This window comes from Elaeis guineensis, chromosome 4, assembly GCF_000442705.2.
Source record: "Elaeis guineensis isolate ETL-2024a chromosome 4, EG11, whole genome shotgun sequence".
Taxonomy (NCBI): domain Eukaryota; kingdom Viridiplantae; phylum Streptophyta; class Magnoliopsida; order Arecales; family Arecaceae; genus Elaeis; species Elaeis guineensis.
In genome coordinates this window covers 124364924-124392890 of record NC_025996.2, presented here as the reverse complement: position 1 = coordinate 124392890, position 27967 = coordinate 124364924, and the positions used below count along the sequence as shown (strand labels likewise).

The following is a 27967-nucleotide window of genomic DNA, read 5'->3' as shown; positions in this document are numbered from 1 at the left end:
ATCTTCATTTAAATGCGAAATTTGCACTTTGGCAAAATTACATAGGGCTGTTTTTCCTTTACAACCATATAGGCCAACACAACCCTTTTCATTAATTCATAGTGACATGTGGGGATCCTCAAGGATTCTTATAGTTTCAGGAAAAAAATGGTTTGTATCTTTCATTGATGATCATACTAGAATTAGTTGGATGTACCTATTAAAGAAAAAAATCTAAAGTTATTAAAATTTTAAAAAATTTTTACTCTATAGTTCATATCCAATTTAAAAAAAATTTAGATTTTTCAGAGTGACAATGATAGAGAATTTTTTAATTCAACTTTAAGATAATTTTTCTGGGAAAAAGATATTGTTCATCAAAGTTCTTGTACTAATATCCTATAATAAAATGAAATTGTGGAAAGAAAAAATAGATTCCTTTTGGAAATTGCTAAAGCCCTTCTTTTTGTAACTAATGTTCCTAATTATTTTTGGGGTGAAGTAATTCTTACAGCCATGCATCTCATTAATCGCATGTCCTTAAAGACTTTGAATTTTAAAGCTCCCTTGCATGTTTTCACAAAAAAATTTTCTAACTCTTGAATACCCTCTGATCTATCTATTCGACTATTTGGTTACACAGTTTATGTCCATAATTATGACCAAAATCATGAAAAACTTGATCTGAGGGCCATTAAGTGTGTATTTATAGGATATGCACCTATCCAAAAAAGGGTATAAGTGCTATGGTCCCATTTCAAAATTTTTTTTTGTAACAATGGATATCTCCTTTTTTGAACAAACTTCATATTTTAACTTTCATCTTCAGGGGGAGAGAGAGAAAGAAGATGTGAGAAATTCTAGCATATTTGAAAGTGAATTCATTTTTTCTTCGTTCCCCATCATGTGGATGTTTCTATACTTGCATCTGAGAATGAAATTGTTGCTAAAAATGAAAATCCAAACCAGCAAAATGATGTTGAAAGTAAAAATTCTGCAATAAACATTGTTAAAAACTCTTCAAATATTTTAAAATAATAAAGAACTTGAAGGTTCACCTGTGGTCCCACCACATATTCATGATCAGAATGAAAGAGAAGTAAACATAGACAGGCACTTTGGAAAAGTCTACTCTAGAAAGGATGTTATTCAAGGAAAAGAGTCTGAGGCTTCTCTTCGTAGTCATGAGTCTGAACCGGAGTTGGATTGAGATTCTTTAGGTAATTCTAATTCCAATTCTGATTTCAATTCCAATTTTTCAATTGTACCTAATGAATTAAATCTTTTCATTGCTATTCGTAAGGGTATTGTATTGAACATGTACTAAGTACCCAATGTCCAAATATGTGTCCTATACTAATCTATCACCATCTTTTTCAATTTTTTTCTCTCATCTTTCTCTTGTGGAGATTCTAACAACTGTGCAGGATTTTCTATGAATTTCAAAATGGAGGGAAGCTATGTTAGAAGAGATGTGGGCACTTGAGAAGAATTGGGAAGTAGTGAATCTTCCTAGAGGGAAGAAGACAGTGGGATGCAAGTGGGTGTTCACTATTAAATACAAATCTGATGGCTCTCTTGAAAGATATAAAGTGAGATTAGTGGCAAAGGGGTTTACACAAATCTATGGTATTGACTACATGGAGACTTTTGAACCTATGGCCAAACTAAATATTGTTAAAGTGTTGTCCTCATTAGCTGTTAACCTTGATTGGCCATTATAGCATCTGGACATTAAAAATATATTCTTGAATGGGGATATGGAAGAAGAAGTTAATATGGCTGCACCTCCTAGCTTTGCTACAGAGTTTGGGTCCCGAGTTTGTAGACTCAAAAAGTCTTTATATAGCCTTAAACAATCTTTAAAGGCCTGGTTCGATAAATTCACTAGATCAGTCAAGAAACAGTGATATTGCCAAGCACAATCAGATCATACTATGTTCTATAAGCATGGAGAGAGCGAGAAGATTACTATTCTCATTGTGTATGTGGATGATATCATTCTAACCTTTGATGATGTTGCTGAGATAGAACGATTGAAGAGTAGCTTGGCTAAGGAGTTTGAAATCAAAGACTTGGGGCTGGTCAAATATTTTCTTGGAATGAAAGTTGCTTGCTCTTAGAAGGGGTTAGTTGTAAATCAGAAGAAGTACATTCTTGATCTTCTCAAAAAAACTAAAATGAGTGGGTGTAGACTTGCAGATACTCCCATTGACTATAATATCAAATTAGGAGACAGTGAAAAAGATGAGGCGGTTGACACTTCAAGATATTAGAGATTAGTGGGAAAGCTGACACTACAAGAAAAAGTACAAATGCCGTCGCAAATAATTATTTGCCATTGCAAAAGAGTATTTACGATGGTATTTCAACTGTCATTGTTTCGACCATAGTAAAAACTCTGCGGCAGAGGAATGCCGTTGCAAAAAATTTTTGCGATAATTTTTTACGATGATAATTTCTTGCATTGCAAAAGGGCATCGTATAAGATGTATTTGTAATATTTATTTGCGATGAAGGATGCCATCGCAAAAAAAATTTTTCCATAATATTTTGCTTTCACAAATAAGTACTTTATTTTTGCGACAATCATAGCCGTTGCAAATAGTGGTAGTAAAAACTTTTTTGTTACAGCCCTTTATCATCGTATAAGATGCTGTCACAATTTTTTTTATTATTTTTAATAATTTTTTTATAACAGCAAATACCAACGCAAATAATCCAAATTATTTTTTTATTAATTATATTTATTTTTTATTTTTTTTATATAATTGTGCCTGTGAACTTGTAACCATTATTGATACACCTGCTTATCAATTAGAGAGAAAATAAAGCATAGTCAAATATTGAAAACAAATCCATTCAACCAAGAATAATTTGAAATGCATTGTCAATATTAAAAATTTATCCAAATTTTATTTAAACATAAATATTTAAATACATGTTTACTCTCGAAAATACAATAACAAGCAAAATAGAACATAAAATTTGCTTGCTTTGCCTTCATGAAATTGTACCTAAACCAGAAAATAAATAAAAAAATATATTAATTTAATAAATTATTATAAAAAAATATAAAATAAGGTCACTGACGAGGCTTCATACAAAATATATAAAAATGATTCCAAAACGATATGTGGTGGACCTAAGTAAAATAAAGTAGACCAACGGACCTAACCAAAACGATAAAGTTTCATTCCAAAGACCTAGAATCCAGCTTTTCCATTGTTTTTTTCCCCTTCGTTCAGTAAGAAACCTTTCCACCGTTCAGTGCCAGCATAGAGCCCATTTATGTAAACAGGGTGCATCACTCTGTCACATACATTGCCAGGAAAAAAACTTTGATATAGGAATCTTACTTGCACTTTTGGCTTTCTTTAGTCATTATCAACCTACAATTATTATCTCAATAGGTAGGTAAGTAATTCACGGATACCAACTGGCATGTGTCCCCAATATGACTACTAAAAAATTTTGGCCCATTAGCAATGTCACACTGGATCCGAGGGCTTCCCCAGTTCCACTAATCCAGCCATCCGAGAACTTCAGACTACAAATGCAACTAAAATATCAAGAATTCTGCTCAGGATTTCTGATGAAAATGAACAGATACCACTAAGAAAAATCTTGATTTACTCAAGTCAGTTATCATCTTTTATTGGTAAACAGTATGACTATATCTTGATAAGACTTTTGTCACGTCTCCGACCCGAGATTGTGAATCGAGGGTCATGGCAACCGCCGCATACTCATAGAAAACTCTTCCCATAAGCATGCAAGGCATCTTATCATGCTATCTTAAAATAACAGCGGAATAATTAGTCAATAATTCAAATCTAAAACATAATGATCTAAATTTCTTCTTTAATATCTCAATAAATTCAACAATGATACATAGGCCTTACATCAAATTCAATAAGACTTTCAACCGAAAATAAAAGTATAGAAATTCTGCTTCTGATCACTCTTCCATTCATATCTTGTATCATCTTAATTCCTCAACATCTGTAAAAATAGTAAAATAAGAGATAATGAGCTAGACAGCCCAGTAAGCAATGATCACTTTTCAACAGATTTCATCAGGCATTTAAGTAAATAATCATTTATAGAAAATAAGCATATATAGTTCATCAATTCGAAATCAATTTCAATTATGCAACATAATTCATGCCAATTTTATTTCTTTTTCGAAAATTCAAGTTTCTTTCCAGATTTCAATTTCTTTCGTTCTTAAATTTTTTTCGTCAACCATGAGCTATGACCACATTTTCCCTGTGACAAGGTCATAATACCATGTATCTGCTTGCGGTAGGCTGTGAATCATCTGGCAGCCATGTCCTTTGGAACCGCTGGTCTCACTGGCAGTTTGTCGCTGGTCTCTCTGGCGACATGTCGCTGGTCTCGCTGGTGACATAAACCCACAGGACAATCAATTGCCAACGTATATACCCCCATTGGCGAGGTCCTTTACATAGTCAGGTTGTCAATTCATAATATTTCTTATACATAATTCTTCATAAATCATATTTTATATTCTAATTTCGATAATAAAAAATATAATAATAAATATATAATCATGTGGTATCGAAATTAATCAATATAACGCATCATGAAATCAATATGTTCAATCATGCTTCATCATAACATTTCAAATAAGATATTTTCATAACAAAATACCATTCATCCAATTCATGCATCGTTTTACAAATCATGTCAGAAAAATACATTATAATTTATCGATAAATCTATAAAAAGTAAAACATTACTTACCTCGAACGCATTCCAATAAATCCATATAATTCTATAAATTTTCTTCCAAAAATTCTGTTCGTAGATTATATCGCAATATCCCATGATCAAACATCCACAATCCTATACAGAATCAATTTCAATAATTAGAAAGAATACGAATACCATATTTCAATGGTTTAGATTGGATCCGATCATCTAATTTCATCTAATCAAAATCTAATTAGGACCTAAACGATCCAAAGTTTGACTATCAGATCAAATCGGATTCGAAGTGATAGGACCGAGGTTTCTTCATCGATTTCATAAAATCAAGTAGAGAGAGAAATTAGAGGAGAGAGAAATCAATGAGGTACAATTCAAATTGATCAGATGACACAATCCAACATTATGATTGGTCCAATATCTCGATTGGTGAAATCAACATGATCAAATCAAGTCATGGCTAGATCGAAATCATGGATGATCAAATCTAAAGATTCATGGTCTGATTAAGGTGGGTGCCAGTACGCTGTCTGACAATCATGGATCAGGATTCTTCATTAGAATCAGATCAAGATTATTAAAAGAAATTTCTTCATTTACTAACCTTTTTAGAGAGAGAATCAATCAAGAGAGAGAATATTTTAGAGAGAGAAAATTCTAGAGAGAGAAAACTCATCTTGAATTTTTCAGATAATATGATTCAACAAATTCTAATCGATCAGATCAAATCATACTAAAATTATCATGTGGATAATTCAATAAAATTATGAAAAATAAAATCTAAAAATACCTGATCTGATCAAAGTGGATGTCAGTGTACCGTCCGATGATCACGGCTCAAAAATCCATCACGAGGATCATTTAAATTCATCATCATTCTTCTCAAAATTCTAAAAATCTAAGGAGAGAAAAATAATCTAGAGAGAGAAAGTAGAGAGAGAAAGTTCAATTCTAGAGAGAAAAAATACTAGTTCAGGCTGAAGAAAGAGGGAAGAGAGAGAAACTCTCTTTCTCATATTTTATTATTTATATCATTATTTATTAATTAATTTATTTTATTTATTTTTCTTTTTTTTCTTCTTTTTTTTCTTCACGGAAGAGAGAGGAGAAAATCCTATTATTTATTATTATATTATTTTTCTGCTTCTTTTTCCCCTTTTTTTTTCTTTTTCCTTTTTCTTTTCTTTTTCTTCTTCTTTTCCTTCTTTTCCTTTTCTTTTTCTTTTTCTTTTCCTTCTTCTTCTTCTTCTTTTTCTTTTCTTCTTCCCGTGGGCTTGTTTTGACCAAAACAGGGGATCTTTAATCCCCTCATTGGTTGGCCGATCGACTATGCAATCAGCACGGGGATGGTCGGCGGCCAAAGGGGGGCGATCCGGCGGCAAAAGGGGGACCAAACCGGTGGTCGGCGGTGACCACCGGCGATGAAAAAATGGCAAAAAAGAAGATTCTTCCGCAACAAAATTCGACGACTCCGGTTGCTGGCGAGCGTGCACATCGGCATGGGAAGGAAGGGGGAGGAGAGAGGAAGGGGAGGAGGCTTACCTCCGTCGCCGGCGAGGCTTTTTTGGTGAGAAATTGGACGGCACCGGGATGGTCTTCCGCGGTGGATTTTTCGACGATTGCCGTCGATTGAGCTTAAGATTTTTGGTGGAAAGGAGAGAGAGGAGGGATCTCCTCCTTAAATAGAGCCGGAGGGAACTCGTCTCCGACTCCGATTGGGAGCCGACGAGAGGAAGAAGAAGACTCCCGAAGGGAGTCTTCTCCCCTGTTTTCCTCTTTTTTTTTTTTTTGGGCTTTGTTACATGGGTTGGGATTTGTTATCGGGCCGGGCCATCACATTCTTCCCCTCTAAAAGAAATTTCATCCTCGAAATTTTTCTTGCTTGAGTCTTCATAGTTTCTTACTTGAATCTCATCCACAAATATTTTAATATTCTAATTCTTGATATAAATTCATTCTTAAATCATTTCGTAAGAAAATATCGGTACATCAAACATCGATCTGAAATGGAACCATTCATTTTCTTATTTATCAAGATCAACATCTCAAAGATTTTCAATGTTTCAAGATTTTGAAATTATGATCTCATTTCCTGTAAAAATTAATGTTCAATATCTCATGACTCAAATTAAAATCAAATCTACCTCTTGTGAATAGAAGAAGGTCAATGTCTCTATTTTTGCATAAGAACTTCATTCATCATCATTCATTTATTTATTTATTTATTTTAAAATATTATCCACTCTTAATTTTAACCCATCATAAGATAAGAAAAACATACTTTCGTAAATTATACTATGACATCCTAATCAATCAAAATTCAAAAATATTTTCTCTTATTCGTACTTTCAAAGTTAAAGATTTATCATTTCAATCTCATTCTCGAACTTTTGATATTTTAATTCTCGATACAACTTCATCATTAAGTCATTTCATAAAGATCAATATCCCCATTATTGATTAGAATCAAAACCACTATTTCTAGTCATCGAAATTTTCTTACTCAAATCCTCAAACTCTTAAATATTCTAATTCTTGAAGCAAATTTTATCATTAAGTCATTCCATAATAAAAATCAATAACTCAAAAATTGATCTAAATCAAAACTATATTTTTCTTATAATCAAAATCAATGTCTCTATTCTAAGTAAGTATATCAATTTTCTTTATCTAAATATTAACAACTCTTAATTAATCAATTCATTATCAAATTAAATTATAAATAACTCCAATCCATCTTTTGTAGAATAATCATCAATATTAATAGATAACCTCAATCTTTTCCATTCAGTCAGAGAAATAATAATGATCAAAGAGTTCAAACTTCAAATTTTATTATATCCTGAAGATAAATATTTGAGTATAATAATCTAAGATCGAAATCATTATTCGATAAACGATCTCAAATTCTTCCTAATAAATAGAGAATTATAAAATTCAATTCTAGGATAGAGAAAATTTATCTCTAACTATTCTAAATCTAAAATCAAAAATCAATAGTCCACTCATCCTAGAATTAGGATGCTAATTATTTTTGTAGCATAATAGGTGGAAGCACTACTTTTTAAAAAATTACATTAAGGACATTCAAAAATTATTCTTTCCAATATCAATGAATTTATTGTATCAAATAATATCATCTATTATAATTCTTTAACTCAAAGGGTCAACATTCCTGACTTACTCAAAGTAATCCAGATTACCATGCTTCCGCTGCGCATTCTGTTCTAACAATCAAAATTTCTTAGCTTCATCAACAAAAAATTTTGATCAAATTATTTCTTTACCTTATCAATAGAAAAGATCTAAAATTTTAAATTTCAATTGAAGTCAAAGATTAACTTTCGATTCTCATTCATACTTTTACTGGTGTACAATAATCTTGATTAACCCTTGAGTCCAATATCATATTTAAACCATCATATAGATTTACTAAAATCAATATGAATCAAATTTTAATTCTCATATCAATTCAATTCGATAATTTTTAAACCAAAAATCCTTATAAGTCAAATCATAAAAAAAATCCTTCGATGCTCCACCAAATTTGGATATAATCAGAATATATATAGATTTCAAATCATTAATATATTTTTTTAAATTTTTATCATCAGGATCTTCAATATCTATCAAATATCCTTTCATAATAATCATACAAGCTTCAAAAAAATCAAATCTCCATTTAATAGTAGATTCAATTAGGGACCTTGTTAACAAAAGCAAAAGAACTCCATATCAATTCTTAAATCTAAAATTTCTAAATTGTAAATTCACATGGATCCCTTAATCTGAAATAAATATAAATCAGATCTTTTATCTTAATCTGAAGATATCAATTTTTCATTAACAACCTCAACAATAATATCAAAAAATCTCTTGATCAACTTAGATACGAAATCTTTAAATTAAAATTTCATACACATCATGTAGTCTCCAAGAGACATAATAAGATTTATTATCTAGATCTAAGGATGATGATTAAAACTTCCAATATGATGAATATCCTACAATCTTAAAATCAATTTCATCAATAAGAAATAGGTTTCTTTGTAATATCCTCAAATATATATTCATCCTAATATGTCACTTTATATAAGATCCACATACCAAATTCAATTTCGATAAATATTCTAATCAAGCATCATAGAAGATTTTTTTAGCCCATTCTGGAACAACATTTTATTATCAAATCTTTATCTTTCCAATAATAGTCAACTTCTTAACTAGAAGTAATATCATAGTATTATTCTCACATCGAATTTGAATTTATGATTCACTTGAATAACCAATGATCAAATTAATAACCACAATGCACAATAAAATTTTATATCAATCCTTTTGTGATTACTTTCGATCAAGATCTAACTAATCATATCATGATCAATAGATCATCCATCATATTTCAAATTCTATATGTCATAATCTCTTATGATCCTTTCATACATAATCTCAATGTTTAATCAAAATTTATAAAGATTTCTCCCACTACAATCATCAAAGATCTACACCATAATGTCCTTAGTGTCTATCCACTTACACTCCTATATCTGATTCTTATGTTTCATAATTTATCCACTTATGCTCTGATACCACTATAAATTTATCACGTCCCTGACCCGAGATTGTCAATCGAGGGTCATGGCAACCGCCGCATACTCATAGAAAACTCTTCCCATAAGCATGTAAGGCATCTTATCATGCTATCTTAAAATAACAGCAGAATAATTAGTCAATAATTCAAATCTAAAACATAATGACCTAAATTTCTTCTTTAATATCTCAATAAATTCAACAATGATACATAGGTCTTACATCAAATTCAATAAGACTTTCAACCGAAAATAAAAGTATAGAGATTCTGCTTCTGATCACTCTTCCATTCATATCTTGTATCATCTTAATTCCTCAACATCTGTAAAAATAGTAAAATAAGAGATAATGAGCTAGACAGCCCAGTAAGCAATTATCACTTTTCAACAGATTTCATCAGGTATTTAAGTAAATAATTATTTATAAAAAATAAGCATATATAGTTCATCAATTCGAAATCAATTTCAATTATGCAACATAATTCATGCCAATTTCATTTCTTTTTCGAAAATTTAAGTTTCTTTCCAGATTTCAATTTCTTTCGTTCTTAAATTTTTTTCGTCAACCATGAGCTATGACCATATTTTCCCTGTGGCAGGGTCATAATACCGCGTATCTGCTTGCGGTAGGCTGTGAATCATCTGGCAGCCATGTCCTTTGGAACCGCTGGTCTCACTGACAGTTTGTCGCTGGTCTCTCTGGCGACATGTCGTTGGTCTCGCTGGCGACATAAACCCTCAGAACAATCAATTGCCAACGTATATGCCCCCATTGGCGGGGTCCTTTACATAGTCAGGTTGTCGATTCATAATATTTCTTATATCATAATTCTTCATAAATCATATTTCATATTCTAATTTCGATAATAAAATATATAATCATGTAGTATCGAAATCAATCAATATAATGCATCATGAAATCAATATGTTCAATCATGCTTCATCATAACATTTCAAATAAGATATTTTCATAACAAAATATCATTCATCCAATTCATGCATCGTTTCATAAATCATATCAGAAAAATACATTATAATTTATCGATAAATCTAGAAAAAGTGAAACATTACTTACCTCGAACGCATTCCAATAAATCCATGTAATTCTATAAATTTTTTTCAAAAATTCTGTTCGTAGATCATATCGCGATATCCCATGATCAAACATCCACAATCCTGTACAGAATCAATTTCAATAATTAGAAAGAATATGAACACCATATTTCAACGGTTTAGATTGGGTCCGATCATCTAATTTCATCTAATCAAAATCTAATTAGGACCTAAACGATCCAAAGTTTGATATCATATCAAATCGGATTCGAAGTGATAGGACCGAGGTTTCTTCATCGAATTCATAAAATCAAGTAGAGAGAGACAATTAGAGGAGAGAGAAATCAATGAGGTACAATTCGAATTGATCAGATGACACAATCCAACATTATGATTGGTCCAATATCTCGATTGGTGAAATCAACATGATCAAATCAAGTCATGGCTAGATCGAAATTATGGATGATCGAATCTAAAGATTCATGGTCCGATTAAGGTGGGTGCCAGTACGCTATCTGACAATCATGGATCAGGATTCTTCATTAGAATCAGATCAGGATTATTAAAAGAAATTTCTTCATTTACTAACTTTTTTAGAGAAAGAATCAATCAAGAGAGAGAATATTTTAGAGAGAGAAAATTCTAGAGAGAGAAAAATCATCTTGAATTTTTCAGACAATATGATTCAACAAATTTTGATCGATCAGATCAAATCATGCTGAAATTATCATGTAGATAATTCAATAAAATTATGAAAATAAAATCTAAAAATACCTGATCTGATCAAAGTGGATGTCGGTGTACCGTTCGATGATCACAGCTCAAAAATCCATCATGAGGATCATTTAAATTCATCATCATTCTTCTCAAAATTTTAGAAATCTTAGGAGAGAAAAATAATCTAGAGAGAGAAAGTCTAATTCTAGAGAGAGAAAATACTAGTTCAGGCTGAAGAAAGAGAGAGAAACTCTCTTTCTCATATTTTATTATTTATATCATTATTTATTAATTAATTTATTTTATTTTTTTTTCTTCTTTCTTTTCTTCTTTTTTTTTCTTTTTTTTTCTTCACGGCAGAGAAAGGAGAAAATCCTATTATTTATTATTATTATATTATTATTATATTATTTTTCTGCTTCTTTTTCCTCTTTTTTTTTTCTTTTTCCTTTTTCTTTTCTTTTTCTTTTTCTTTTCCTTCTTTTCCTTTTGTTTTTCTTTTTCTTTTCCTTCTTCTTCTTCTTCTTTTTCTTTTCTTCTTCCCGTGGGCTTGTTTTGACCGAAATAGGGGATCTTTAATCCCCTCATTGGTTGGCCGATCGACTATGCAGTCGGCATGGGGATGGTCGGCGGCCAAAGGGGGGTGATCCGAAGGCAAAAGGGGGACCAAACCGGTGGTCGGCGGTGACCACCGGTGACGGAAAAATGACAAAAAGGAAGATTCTTCCGCAACAAAATCCGGTGACTCCGGTCGCCGGCGAGCGTGCACATCAGCACGGGAAGGAAGGGGGAGGAGAGAGGAAGGGGAGGAGGCTTACCTCCGTCGCCGGCGAGGCTTTTCCGACGAAAAATTGGACGGCACTGGGACGGTCTTTCGTGATGGATTTTTCGGCGATTGCCGCCGATCGAGCTTAAGATTTTTGGTGGAAAGGAGAGAGGAGGGATCTCCTCCTTAAATAGAGCCGGAGGGAACTCGTCTCCGACTCCGATTGGGAGCCGGCGAGAGGAGGAAGAAGACTCCCTTTGGGAGTCTTCTCCCCTGTTTTTCTTTTTTTTTTTTTTTTTTGGGCTTTGTTACATGGGCTGGGATTTGTTATCGGGCCGGGCCATCACAACTTTAGTCCTGGAACCTCTACCACTCTAATTTGTTCTTGGCAAAGTGACAAGCCATGCGCTTCCAGTGGTCACTTTAAACAATACACTAAATGCACACTTCCTGTGGGTAACACTACAACTGGTCAATCGCCAGCTCAACAATTAACTAATGTTTTATAGTCAATATCGAGAATCATTACTCCAAGCATTCGTATTCTCAAAGGATTGGACCTGGAAGAATAACAAAAATGCATGAACCTCTAGAATGGATCAGCATCCTCACATAGTCTCACCAGATCTCAGAAGATCGGTGTCATCTTCAATTCCTTCAACGAAGTTACAGAAAGATAACGCAGACTACAGGCATCATTGATCCAATTGAAAAAATAAACTGAAAAAGAAAAGGACTTTCAGGACTTGAAAGTTGTCATAAGAAACAAACCAAAAATTTTCTTGTTACCCATAAACATGCCCCAGAATGTTTAGAATAATATCTTTGCAGAAAACACTAAAGCTATTTTACCAGATCTCAGTAGATACACATCATCTTCAAATCCTTCAACGGAGTTACAGAAAGATCACGCACATTATGGTTGCATCATTAATCCGGAGATACAGCACAAGAGATATAAAATTAAGAATAAAAGAAGCATCTCACTCAATGATTTCCCCCAAAATTTCTTCACCGGCAATCAAAGTGCAAGGATAACAAAACGAGGTTAAACATCACTGATGCTGACAAACATAAAAATTGAAAAAGGAGAAAACAACAACCAAAAAGAACAGAAATGGAAAAATGAGCAAATTATATATCCCAAAAAAAGAAAAAAAAACATGAAAAGAAAGGACAGATGTATCCAAACATTTCGTATTCAGGTGGGAGAGCAAAATGAAGAGAACAAAAGGATTACTGGAAATAAGTAAAAATCAAGGGGGAAAAAAGCAAGATCAAGAAGAATTAAGTATTCTCAAAGGACTAAATAAATCATTGATCCGGCACAACACAACCAAGGGTATGTTTGGTTATACTTTTTGATTTTTAAAAAATATTTTTTATTTTTTTTGATTTTTGCTATTGAGTAAAAGTAAAAAAGCAAAAAGTATGTTTGGTAACTACATTGCTATAAAGCAAAAAGCAATATTTGAGGATGGTAGGTGAAGAGCTCGACGAGGGAGAAGAATTTGGAAAGAGAAGGAGAAGAGAGTGGGAAGGTGAAGAGCTCGACGAGAGAGAAGGATTCGGCCTCTTTGCATTTTGATTTGACATTTTAGATGTGGAGAAGCAAAAAAAATAGAAAAGCAAGTTTTAAAAAGTAAAAAAAAATTATTTTGCATATAAAGTAATTATTTTGATTTTGATTTTTTATTTTTCATGAAGTTACCAAACATTAATTTTTAATTTTTATTTTTTCAAAATTAAAAAAATAAAAAAAATATTTTTTTAATAACTAACCAAATGCACCCTAAATAAATAAATAAAGCATCTCAGTCAATGATTCCCCCCATAAATTTCTTCACCGGCAATCAAAGTGCAAGGATAACTACAAGAGGTTAAACATCGTTAATGCTGACGGACAAAAAAAAAAAAAAAGGACAAAAAGGACAATCAAGCAACATATCAAAAAAAAATCAGAGGCACAAGAGCGATATTAGATGCAGTGCTGAAAGTTGGTTTTGTTTTGTATGTAAAGATTGCCTTATCACTTATTAGAAATCTGTTGTATCTATTTCATAGATAATCTAGAATTCTATTAGCGACCAAGATAACTGCCGATCATAATCCCATTTTTGGGAAATGGAACATAGCATGGGTGGAGCAGAAATGCAGAAGATTATGTGAATAAAAAAAAAATAGATTCCATTCATCCTTTAGCAAATCAATCAAGGAAGAAATGAATAAAAACAAGTGCTGATAGTTTGTACAATCACATTAATGAAATATGAAGCACCTTGAACACACGCTAACAAAACTATTAAAAATGATAGTTCGAAGAAAAATCTAGACAACAAAAATATCATCACAAACCTCATCAGGCATCTAGGTGAATCTCTCATTTTCTGATACACATGTTTAGTGAGCACTAGATGCATCTGGAACCTATATGTTATAAAACATTGAAAGATGTAAAATTAATTATAAATAATAAGCAATTAATGTACAATATAAATCTAACTAAATAAATAAATTACACCTGCCCGCTACTGGATGGCTTCGAACGAGGAGTACCTACTGGGCTGTGAGCAAAACATCCACTTGCTATTGGAGCACGCATCTGATGGAGCTGTGCCTTCAAGCAAAAAATCTTGTTATCAAACTCAGTCCGAAGCTCATCTCGAATCCTCCTAATGGTCTCCTCTGATGGTGCTTGAGAAGACTGCTCATGCAAATGTTATCTTGTCATGCTTGAACTCCAAAATGCATCCGTCCATGTCCATCTTCTCCCATCATCTCCACAAAAATACGATCTTTCAGTTCTGGTGTGCGCTTGTCCTCAGGTACCTCCTCAAGTCGTTGTTTCATCTCCTCCTGTCATAAGAAATTATAATATTGACATTAATATGTAAAATATACTATATATAAAGAGAATTTAAATTATACACTTACAATACACTCTTACGCATCTGCATTAATGATATCCTGCTTTGAAGTATGTGTTTTTATTAAACACACTTAGTCGATCTGTTTCTAATCTCTCTGCTTCTATCTATTAACATAAATAATCCAGATTTATATAAGAATTTACACTGAGTAATATTTAATATAACTTATAATATTTTAAATATATATTTGCTCTAATAATAGAAAATGAAGTTCTTCCTGTCTTATGCAAGCCACCCAAGAACTTCTCGTTATTTTTGTTTCATGCATACTGTGCCTACAAGAGGTAATAATGTAATTAAAAATATAATATATTTTCATTATATGAAAAGAAACTAATCACAAAAATAATTAAAAAATACGTAGCTGGACATCTATTTGTCCCCAATTACGAACAAGTACCTCCCTGGTCAGCTTTCACATGTGGAGGTCTAGAGATAAGATCTTCTTCCCTCTGGTGCTCATCATAGTAATGATGCTTGATATAAGACTTTCAATTCCTCCACATCTCATCAACCGACCTTAAACAGATTTCTCTATATTCACTATAGGCATTTGTGTTATCCTATAAAATTAAAATTTAACAAAGTTAGTAATCATATAAAATATATGAATATAAAAGATAAAAATTTAGAATTCCTTCACTTTTGCACCTCTTTTCAAATATAATTTAGAATTAAATACATAATTATAAAATAAAAATTATAAATATATTTTATCTGCACCTCTTTTCAAATGTGATCTAGAATATGCTGGGGCATTTCTATCCAAGATGCATATGTCAATAGGACATATGTCCCATTTTTCGCTATTACTCCTAATTGACTCTTGAACTTGTATTGGACCCACAAGGTTGCATATAAGTATCAAATACCAAAGGAAACTTTTGACCCGTGCCCCAGAACTCAATGCCGTGAGCCATGCCTCGACCTCTCCGGCTAGAAGTTGACTGACTTGAATAACTTAATCAGTATCCAAATATAATAATAAGATAAGATAGTACAATGATTTTAACTTTATATTAGTAGAATAAGTGATTTTACTTGTAATATCTGATGGCTGTGGTTGAGATAATGTGGCCTCTGATGATGGATGGGTACTGAAATGTGTATACAATGATGGTTGTGGATGGCGTGTAGACTAGAAGCGAGGACCTACACGAGAATGCGGTGTAGATTGTTGTCTATCTGACTGAGCATTATGTGCTGAAAGTGATTGTTGCTATGACTCATCATGACTGGACTGAGATGATAAATTAGCCTATAATCTATCCAACATAGATACACCATGTGTCCTCTTTGGAGCCATCCTATATGTAAAACATAAAAACCAAACATCATCTTTATCTTAACTAACAAATGAACAATATTAACTAACAAAAAGTAAACATAAAAAGTAAACATAAAAAGTAGACATAAGAATATAAAAGGGATATAGAATTTAACTAACAAATGAATAATATAACTTACATACAAATTTTCATAATTAACAATGGTCATTCACCTTCATCCATCTCAACATCATCATCGATGGATCTCATATCATCTATAGTTATTCCATCTACACCTTTTCTCATCTAATGAACATCATCATCATGGGTATATATTATCTCATCTAAATATTGCTCGTTAAAAGGCTCTACTTGAGGTACTAATTTAATATTATTTGAACTATCTTTTGGGTACATGTCAAACAAATCTCTAACTATCATCTTGAGAACAATACTCCATCATGATTCTATAGGATCTAGAATATAGTATACTTATTCTGCTTGACTTGCTAGAATGAATGGTTCATTTGAAACATCATTGTCATTATATAAAAGATGACTAAAATTGATAAGTGTCATCTTAAACTCATCTATCTTCTTTCCCTTGATATCATCAATTCAATCACACTTAAATAGCACAAATTGCATATCATTGGTATATCAAATCTTGATAATATTTGTCGATCTTCTGTAATAGTATATCTCCAACACTTGTATGTGCCTTGATAACAATACCATGGCTTTGAGTGGTTCTCTTATTATCCTTGTCAAGTTTATGAAATCAGAAGCCATTGATGATATATCCACGATAACGTTATACAAATTGATCTGGATCTCTAGCAAAATTCTGAATTTCATCTGAGCACTGAATTCCAGATGTTCTTATCTATATTCATTTTAATACATAAACTTTAAAATTATATAAAAATTAATTGATACATAAAAATTTTGAATTTGAGTTGATAGAAAAAAATTAAATATGATTAAGTACTTACATGCTCTCTCAACCATGTGTGAAAAGTTGATACATGCTCCTTTTCAATTTGATTATCTGATGAATGAGGCATTTATCTTCTTAAATACTCAATGTGCTTCCTATAAATATTATAAATGATGTCTTTAATAAGTATAAATTTGTTAGTATATCTTACAAGTTGATCATGAAACTTACATTCGAATGGAAGTTATGGCATCAACATTTTACATCACATAATGATAAGCTTGCTCCCATGTGACTTCATCAATATATATTTTGACTTCCTTTCTAATGGGACAATCTGAATTATTTCCACCATCATTATTCCAAATCGATCGATTTGACCTAGTTTCAACATCTTGTAAATATCTTGAATAAAAATTCATACACTCTTCCATCAGGTATCCTTTGGCAATTAAGCCTTCTGGATGAGCTCGATTACGCACATAAAATTTGAGCAAAAGTAGATACCTATACAGAATATAAATTAGATAAAATTTACATAATAATAAATTGAAATCGGAAGAGTATAACATGCTTCATTTTATACAAATAATATTATCTTCCAATAGGATACATCCACCTAAATTATACTGCTCCAGCAATGAGGTAAATGCTCCACTATATCAAAAAATGAAGGTGGAAAGATCTTCTCAAGATGGAAAAGTGTTAAAGCAATATGACCTTGATGCAAAATATATAGGTAAATGCTCCACTATATCAAAAAATGAAGGTGGAAGCAATATGACCTTGAATATACTCTAGGTTAGCCACCTCATTTACCTTTGAGCATAATTACCTAAAAAAATTTGTTAACTCAATCAATTCCTCAACCACATCCTTAGATAATGCTTTGCGTATAGCTATAAAATGTAACTATTGCATAAAAATATGGCTATCATGGCTTTTTAATCTCCAAATACTACACTCCTTTAAATATACGCAGCGATTGATATTAGATGCATAACCATCAGGGACTCCAACATTTTTTAGAACTTTTAGGAAGATATCCTTGTCAATTTTGGATATTGTAAAATAAGTTGGAGGCAAATAAACCTTACCAAACACTCGTTGTCATGGATGCAATGCTGTCCTTATACCCATTTCTTGCATATCATACCGAGAATTTAAATTGTCCTTGAATTTTTTTGCAACCCCCAATATTGTTCAAAGTACATTATCACATATATACTTCTCAATGTGTATGACATTAAGATTATGCCGAATCAAATTATGCTCCCAATATGATAAATCAAAAGATATGCTCCTCTTTTTCCATCTAGACTTTTTTCTACTTGAAGTGCCTTTTTGATTTTCTTCAATTTTTTTCTTTACAAGATCTTTCTTTTTATATTCTGTGAATACTTCATTCAATTGATTTAGTATATCAGAACTTGATAATTTAATAGGCCTCCTTCCATATTCTTCTTAACCATTAAAAGATACTCTATCTCTTCGAAATCTGTAGATATTCGGTAAGAACCATCGATGTCCTCTATAACAAAATTTTCTACTATGTGATAACCATATTGATTCTAATTGATTGTAATAAGAAGGATATGCAAGTTCACTTTTTGTACTCCATCCAGACAAGTTTGCATATGCAGGAAAATCACTGATTGTCCAAAATAATGTAGCATGAAGTTGAAAAATCTCTTTTTTTGATACATTATATGTAAGTACCCCTTTCTCCCATAATTCATTTAGTTCCTCAATCAATGATTGTAGATAAACATCAATCTTATTGCCCAATCCTTTTGGCCCATCAATAAGGACAAAAAGAATAAAGAAAGATTATTTTATAGACATCCATGGTGGTAAATTATATGGTATTAGAACAATAGCCCAAGTGCTATGAGCTATAGACATTGATCTAAATGGATTAAACCCATCAGCTCCTAAATCAAGTCTAACATTTTGACAATCTGCAGTGAAGGATGGATTCCGTTCATCAAAAGTTCTTCAGGCAATTGAGTCTGCAGGGTGTCTTTGAACACCATCTTTTGTTCGTTCCTCTTCATGCCATCTCATTAACTCTATAATTTTTGATGACATAAAGAATTTTTGCAGTCTCGACTTCAATGGAAAGTACTGTACTTATTTTGCAGCAATCCGATTATTCTTAGCAGTATCATCATTTGAATCTTCTACAAATTACTTATATCTAGAACTCTGACATATTTGATATTTATCATGTCCTTCATCTTTGCCTCTAAACAACATGCAATTATTGGAACATGCATCCCATGTCTCATAAGTAAAACCCAAATCCATGGTGATTTTGTTTGCTTCATAAGATGAATTTAGCAAGAGTACCTCTTCCAAAAATGTATCATTCAACAACTCTAATAATAATATAAATGACTTATCTGTTCATCCACTTAGTACTTTCAAATACAATAATCGAACAATAAATGAAAGTGACGTGAATTTTCTATAATTTGGATAAAGTGAACGTTCCGCATCTTCAAGAAGTCTAAAAAAGTCTTTTATTTCTTGATTAGACCCCTCATGACCCTTATTCTGTATTAAATGATCAAATTCCATATTATCGTCTGACCTAGTAGAATAGTACGTCTCTTTATGATATATCCAAATCTTATATATTGTCAAAAAATCTTTTGTAATAATATGTTGTTTCACCATATGTCATCCTCAAGAAAATGATTTTTGTACTTCTTACATGGACAATAAATCTTTACATTGTCAGTCTGATTACCATATGCAAAGTTTAAAAATTTATTGACCCCCTCAATATACATAGGTAAAGCCCTTTCTTGCAAATTAATCCAACTTCTATCCATAACTACTATCCGTTGATGCTATTGTCGTTATGTATTCCCTGAAAATCATATACAATAATTTTTTATAAATATCGAAAAAGAATAAAATTTATAAAAGAATAAAATTTATGAGGATAAATATTGAAAAAGATACAAACTTCCTAGTAATGTGAAGATAATCTCCTAAAACAAAAGAATAGAAAAACACTAAGTAAACCTTAAGTAGAAAATTTCGACTCATAACAACTTTCAAATTTGCCTATTGATCAAAAATTACATAGAATTAAACAAAATAACCTCTCTTTCCATACTATATTGATTCCAGCTACTGCTTACTTGGAGATTTCTAAACTTGAACCTCATTGGAAAACAAAATATCTACCAATGAAATAAGTTACAGTAAGTAAACAGATGATTAAAATATAAGCATATCAGGGGCCAACATTGAAACATGGGAAGCTTAATGTGAACCATAGAGAATGGAAATCGAAAAAAAATTGCTATTCAAAACACATAAAGGTGATAGTTGCACAATTACATGTATGGGTATACTTTTGTTTATAGCATAACATGAACTGCAGCCATGGCATATAATTGCATTCAAGAAAAATTTCCACATAACTTTTTTCAGATTTTTTTTTTCTAATGCAACACTTTTATAGATGTTTTTCTGCAGAAAGCCATGAACATAGATAATGTAGTTGCAAATATTAACAAATTTGGATAACTTTCCGCCCTGGCTTCCCCATTTAGTAGTTATTAAAGATATAAGGTGTATCCTCATGTTTTTTCTCTTTGCAAAGCACCAGATCTGGTTTAGTGGACCACAATATGTTGTGGTTGATTCACTCAATCAGCAAATACTGAAGAAACCTTCAACTGAGCTAGGCTGCCAAAAATACAAATAAATAGGCAACATGATATTAAGTTATTACTAAATGAACAAATGATGTGACGAGCATGTGAATTAGTAAAGAAATTCCAAAGCAGAACCTCTCCAATGATTTTGTGGTGTCAGGCATTCTTCTCGTCATTAGCAATAGGTCTAAAGTTTTAATCTTCATGCATTTGAGAATTAACTTCAGAAGTTCCACATAAGCTAACTAAAGAGAAATTATTTCAGGAAAAGTATTATCCCCAAGACTAAAGCATGGAAAACAGTTCCTTTTTTTCATTGAGAAAACAAGTATGAATGTTGGCCTATAAAAACACAGGCTGCTCTTTAACCTGCTTCCCTTCACAATGTCTTGAACATGAACAATGTACAATATCTACAAACATAATTAAGTTGATAGGAAAAATGTTGAAACGAAAGGTACTATATGAAAAACTTTCATGCTATAATAAATTTGTCAACCCATGGAAAACCCCATCTAGTTTTTCTATGCATTTGCATTTGAAGTGGAAATTACAGAAAGCATCATACAGGAATAGGCTAAATTTCCTCCTATTAAACAGTAATTTTATTCTAAAACATCAATAGATTTGTTGAACATTGGACCACAAACACCTCTAGCAAGACCCTAGTCAATAAGTAAAACAACACACCAAGCATTATAGACATCAGAAGAGTAGGCAATACCTTCCGATAAAATGCTAAACGTAACAAAGTGATACCAAGTCCAGCTATAATAGCAAGATAACAAGCATACACTGTCATGAAATCATACAGCGCCGCCCTCCCAACAAAGACACTATAAAAGATAAAATACCCCAACCCTAACTTGATCGCCCCAGACGAACCCAATCCAATTCCTTCAATCTCCTCTTCTCCATGACTATCTAATTGGGTCTTCCAAAAGGTATCACCGCATACGAGGGAATGATAAGAGAGATCAAGAAGGAGAGGGAGGGACCGTACCTGATAGTAGGAAGGCGATGATGGAGGAGTCCGATGGATGCAGAGGGAGAGCTCCCCACTTCCTGATTTCTTTCATTTTTATGTTGAAAGGGTGGAGGGGCCGAGAGGATCACATCGAAGAAGGGACCGACCAAACCACCATCGGGCCGCCGCTAGGGGTGGAGGGGGGGTGAGGGGGGCTAAGGAGGAAGCTTAGATGCCGGCTAGGGTTTTGGAGTGGAGGAGATCGAAGGGGGGAGTTAGTAACTAATCTTTTTTACCACGGTAAAATACCATCGCAAAAGAAAAAAATAATATAAACATATTACCTACGATGCTTTGCCATTGTAAAAACCCTAGATTATTTATCATGGTACTTTACCATTGTAAAATTGATCTCTTATTCGTGAAGGTGGCTTACCATCGCAAATAAACTTTTTACGACGGTAAATTAGTCATCGCAAATAGTCCCATCGTAAAAAATCTTTTTTCTTATAGTGTGATTTACTTATCTCACACAAGATCTGACATTGCATTTACTGTGAGTAGAGTAAGTCAGTTTATGTATTCTTCTCGGAAAGCACATATTGATGCGGTTTATAGGATCTTGCGATACTTGAAGAGTTCTCTTGGGAAGGGTTTGTTTTTTCAGAAACATTCTCAGAGAAATATAGAGGCTTTTATGGATGCTAATTGTGTAAGAACCTAGATTCTCTAAAACACCCCACATAGATCTTAAAGAAATAGGGTTGCATAGATTTTTTTTAACAAAAAAGATAGAGAAGACTCCCATTGGGAGTCTTCTTTCCCTCGATTGACTCCCGATCGAAGTTGGAAACCACCACCAAGAAGGAGTTAAACTCCTCCCCACCAGCCTTATTTTGTTGTGCAGTTTTTTTAGATCATGAAAACTTAAAAACACCAACAAACCACACATGAAAGAGGTGGTACTAAGGTTTTGCTTGAGAAGGAAATGCCTCCCTTCTTTCAACCTTTGGAGCCGGTGGCTAGGGTTTGTTCCCCTCCTATGATGGCGTGCAACTAGAAAGAAAAAAAAAAAACAAGGGTTTTGAGAGAAAAAGATTTGATTCATTTCACAATGTTACACGTTACATATATATATAGCCTATACAATGGGTCAAAATCCAAACCTAAAAAGTTTTCTGGACTAACCCAAATACACTCACCCAAATCCATGTACATTCATGGTCTGATCATGCACTCACCCCTGGAGTTAGTCCCCTTAAGACCCATCAAACTAGGCCTTAAGATCCTAGGAACAAAACCCAATCCCAAACCCAAATAAAAATCCTACACATCTATTTCCATGACTCGAGTCGACTCGATTAGAGGTCGACTCAACCACACTCAAGTCAGCTCGATCAAACCCTGAGTCGGCTTGACTATCGTGCCACTAGCGTGCCATGAAATGCTGCTCTTTGTTTGGATTTCGAGCTAGCTCTCTCAAGGGTTTGAGCCGGTTCGACCTTATCCAAGTTGACTCCTCCTGGTGCCGAGTCGACTCCTCTATTGGCAGAAGCCCTTTGTTTGGTTCTTTACTCCATGTTGCATCTCAAGTATTCAGAGCCCCAACCAAGCTCCTCGAAGTCCTCACCTATCCGAACCTTGAGCCTATGAAAGCTGTGCTCCGCCTCTATCCTAAAACCATTCTCATCCTAGCAAACTTAGAGTCTATCATACTAACTCCATCTGTGGTCACCCCCAAGGCTATGAGAGCACCACAGAATCCCTACAATCTCCACCTTGATGCCGTCGAAGCCTTGGCGAGTACCACTGTTCATTGAGCTCTGATCCTCTGCATGACCCGACCAATGAGGAGTAAAGCCAACTGTGTAGACCTCCTCGGCATTATAGTATATCTTAATCCTAGAGCTGTCCGAAAGACTTCCACCATCTCCCTTATGGCTGAAGCTCTCGCCTACATCCGGGCACCTCTCCCATAGGTCTTGTCATCAATGGCTATGCCCACCGCTGATCCTACAACTATTTCTGCTACTGCCTTCGTAACTCCACCAGTCGCACCACTAGCTACTCCACCTATGACTCCCAACCATCGTAGCTCTAGCGACTCTTCTTGTCATTGCTCTAGTGACTCTAATCATCACTGGCCCAACAGCTCTGACCATCGCTGCTCCTGCGACATGCTCCATCGTAGCATCAAAAGATCCTAGAGTGACCGTGCTCCACTCCTCTGCCTTCGATCCACCTATGGTCTGTGCTGGTGGAAGTCTCCTCATAGGTCTCCAAATCCTCTCCACATCTTGTCACTACTGTAGCATCTATTCTCAATGCATACACCTCTAGGCCCTCTCTTAGTGCTCTCTCACCATTGCCCGAGTGCCTAGGAGACTCCACCTCCCTCTGCACCTCCTCGTCTAGAGCCCGTGCCATGGCCATGGTCTTCATCATCGCCCGTGAAGGAACCTCTCTTCGGAGCTCCTCCTCCTCCATGTGTGGACATATTTGTGCTTGGTGCTCCACCTCCCTGTGATCCGACGACCCCATAATAGGTAGTTTGGATAAACATACCATCAACTACCCAGTCTGCACTAACTGGACCTCCGATTGATCCTCAATGGCTGAAGCAATCACCTTGACCTCCCTGGACACAACAGATCCCTCCATCTAGTACAGATAACTCCTCAACCTCCTCCCTCTCATCACAATCCTATTACCCTTGGAGACATTCAGCACCTTTGAATCACTTCTAAAAATGAAACCCTTTTCCTTTAAGTATCCCCATGATACTATGCTCCACTTGAGATCTGGGACATGATGCATATCCGTCAAAATCTGCACCCTACCGTCATACATCCTCAACCTGATGGAACCAACTTTTGCTACACCACAAGAGCTCCTATCTCTTAGTATCACTCACTGCCCCTCATCCATCTGTGCATAAGAAGTGAACCACATCAGATGAGATGTACAGTGATAAGAGTTAGAAGAGTCCAGTACCCATCGATCTATCTCCTCCCTGTGTCCAGTCGATAACATCAAAAGATCATCTGATACATCGCTCTTAGCCACTGCACTAGATGACTCTGGTCTAGAACTTTCTTCCCTTCCTTTCTTCCTTTGAGGACAATCTCTCTTCATGTGCCCTAGCTACCGGCACATATAACACCTTACCTCTCAGATACTCTTTGGAAAATTCTGCCTCCCTGCTGCCTCACGTCTATCCTTTCCCCTCCAAGATCTTTCATCAGCCACCATGGCATCATGAGGAAGCTCCATACTACCCCTCACCATTTGCTCGCTATGCTCGTTCATCTAAAGGACTGACACTATCTCCTCATAGACTAGTGTCTTCTTTCTGTACAACAGAATCGTCATCAACGGATCGAAACTTCTAGATAGCAAGCATAGCAACATCAGGGACTTGTCCTCTTTCTCTATAGCCACACCCAAATTGAGTAGATTCGTACTCAACAGGTCAAACCGCTGAATAAGTCCTAACACATCTCTATCTTCTTCCATCCGAAGATTATAGAGTTGTTTTTTCAACATAAGCTTGTTACACATGTTTTTTTTCATGTACAGGGAGTGCAACCTTGATCACAAACCTTTGGATGTCTTCTCTTCCAATGTGCCATATAGCACTGAGTCTACCAAACACAACCTGATCAGCAAACAGATCTTCTTCTCCAAAAAACTCTAAGCTCGATCTGTCATCCCCTCTGACTTTTCTTCCAAAGCCAAATCCAGTTCCTGAACCAACAGATCTTCCACCCTTGTCCTCCACATCAAGAAGTTTTTCTTCCTATTAAACTTCTTAAAATCAATCTTCAGCCTGCTGCTCATGATGTCTCAACATTGTAACCATTAACAATGCAGATCTGATTAAGAAAAAAAAATACCATTGACAAGAAACTTTTGATCCTGGCGTCTCCTTCCTTCTCCATGCTCCACTTGGCACTGATACCAATTGTTGTGCAATTTTTTTAGATTGTGGAAACTCGAGAACACCAACAAACTACACACGAAAAAGGTGGTACTATGATTTTGCTTGAGAAGGGAATGCCTCCCTTCTTTCAACCTTTGGAGGTGGCGGCTAGGGTTTGCTCCCCTCTTATGATGGCATGCAACCAGAGAGAAAAGAAAAAAATAAGGATTTTGAGAAAAGAATTCAATTCATTCCCTAATGTTACAGGTTACATATATATAACCTATATAATGGATCAAAATCCAAACCTGAAAAACTCCCTGGACTAACCCAAATACACTCACCCAAATCCTTGTACATCCATGGTCTGATCATGCACTCATCCCTTGAGTTAGTCTCCTTAAGACCCATCAAACTAGATCTTAAGACCCTAGGATCAAAATCCGATCCCAAACCCAAATAGAAATCCCGCACATCTATTTTCGTGACTTGAGTCGACTCGATCAAAGCTCGAGTCAACTCGACCACACTCGAGTAGGCTCGATCGAATCCTGAGTTGGCTCGACTATCGTGCCACCAGCATGCCATGAAATGTTATTCTCTGTTTGGATTTCGAGCCAACTTCACCTGATCTGAGTCGACTTCTCCTGGTGTCGAGTCGACTCTTTTGTTGGTAGAAGCCCTTTGCTTGATTCTTTGCTCCACCTTGCAATCTAGGTGTTTAAAGCCCCAGCCAAGCTTCTCGAAGACCTCACCAGCCCGAACCTCAAGCCCATGGAAGCTATACTCTGCCTCCATCTGACCACTCCTGTCCTAGCGGACCTGCAGTTTATCGCACCGACTCCACCTGTGGTCACCTCCAAGGCTATGGGGGTATCACAGAATCCCTACATATTTAAAGAGAGGAGACCTTCCCTCTCTTTTCCATCTAAAATTGAGGCCTAAGCCAGAGGTTCATCGAAGAATTTCCCCTCTTCTTCTTTTCGGAAGTAGCTCACTGTTCCTGCTGGATTTTGGCCTAAATATTATCAGATTCTCCTTGTTCCACCTCATCGGACCTAGGCAAGTCATTCAAGGTTTTATTTCTCTTCTTTTTCTAGCCCACTACCATTGATTGGGCTGATGAGTCATCAGATTTCACTAGGAACCGAGCCTCCCCTATTTTTGTTTTCCCTCTTTTTCTTTTGCTAGATCGGCCACCATTGCCGAAGACGGCCTTGTTCTTGGTCGTGAGGGTCAAAACCACCCCAGTTGCAGCCATCAAGGCATTGCCAAAGAAGGTCATGGCCATGGGGAGGGGTGGGTCGACCTCATGTTCCCCTTCCCCTATTTTAATGAAGAAGAAGAGAAGAAAACCAGAGAAAGAAAAAGAAGAAAAAAGAAGAAAAAAGAAAAGAAAAAAAAAGACAAGAAAAGAAAAGAAAAAATAAAAAAGAGAGAGTTTCTCTTTCTTCTCTCTCTTTCATCTCTTCTTTTTCTACCTTCTCTCCTCTCTCTACAAGTTTTCTCCCTAATTTCTCTCTAGTTTCTCTCTCTAAAATTGTCTCTCTCTAGATTTTTTCTCTCTTCATGATTTTCTCTCTCTAGAATCTTATGATCAGTGGAGGGTCTAGATACTTAGACAAATCCAGATCTTGGTTGATCTAGGAGAGGTCTTGAACTTATGACTTTAGGAGTATTTTCATAATTTTTTTATCTTTAATCGCGCATGATTTTTAGGTTTGTCCATGATTATGTAAAGATGTAACTGATTGTACAAGAGGATGTTGAGTGGAATACCTTGATTTCAAGTTCATAGATCGAGATCAATCTTTATATTTGAGTCAATCACGAATAGAGGTAAGGGTTCATAGACACAAACATCAGTATATATATTTATTTTTGCACTACATGATTTGATTTTCTTATGACTGATATTTATAATTGTCGATATAAATATTGATATATTTTGTATAACATATTTGTACAAAATAATGATGGTTTTCTTCTAAATGGTTTGGGCTATGATATCGGCTATTGAGAATTTTGGAAAGAATATAATATGATACAATATCCTTCCTCATATTATTAAGACTTAATAAATTGGTGATCAAGAAAGGGGTATTTGGACTAGCCATATTAAACTGAAAATAGCTCCACCACAGGTAAAAATGTGGTACTTGAGTTCACCACCACGGATGAAATCATGAATATTCTGATTTGCCACTACGGGTGGAAGCACGGTTAGTATGGTTTGCTACTGTGAAAGTATGACAAGTATGGTTTGCCATGGCAGGCAGAATCATGGCTAGTATGGTTTGCCACTACAAGCGAGATCATGAATATTTTGATTTGTCACTATAGACGAAATGGCGGATATTGTGGTTTGCCAGTCACAGGCGGGATTGTGACCGTGATTAGTCCATGACCCTAAAGATAACTATTG

At 34.5% G+C, this 27967-nt stretch overlaps 4 non-coding genes across 4 annotated transcripts; all 4 read right to left on the bottom strand.

The window, feature by feature from the left end:
- Positions 1-12458: 12458 nt before the first annotated feature.
- On the bottom strand, positions 12459-12546 carry LOC114912863 (small nucleolar RNA snoR27). Its single transcript, XR_003798822.1, has one exon. It is a non-coding gene; the product is annotated as a small nucleolar RNA snoR27 (small nucleolar RNA).
- Positions 12547-12688: 142 nt separating this feature from the next.
- Positions 12689-12778, bottom strand: LOC114912864 (small nucleolar RNA snoR27). Its single transcript, XR_003798823.1, has one exon. It is a non-coding gene; the product is annotated as a small nucleolar RNA snoR27 (small nucleolar RNA).
- Positions 12779-12814: 36 nt separating this feature from the next.
- On the bottom strand, positions 12815-12906 carry LOC114912861 (small nucleolar RNA snoR26). Its single transcript, XR_003798820.1, has one exon. It is a non-coding gene; the product is annotated as a small nucleolar RNA snoR26 (small nucleolar RNA).
- A 739-nt stretch (positions 12907-13645) lies between these two features.
- On the bottom strand, positions 13646-13738 carry LOC114912862 (small nucleolar RNA snoR26). Its single transcript, XR_003798821.1, has one exon. It is a non-coding gene; the product is annotated as a small nucleolar RNA snoR26 (small nucleolar RNA).
- Between the last annotated feature and the right edge of the window lie 14229 nt (positions 13739-27967).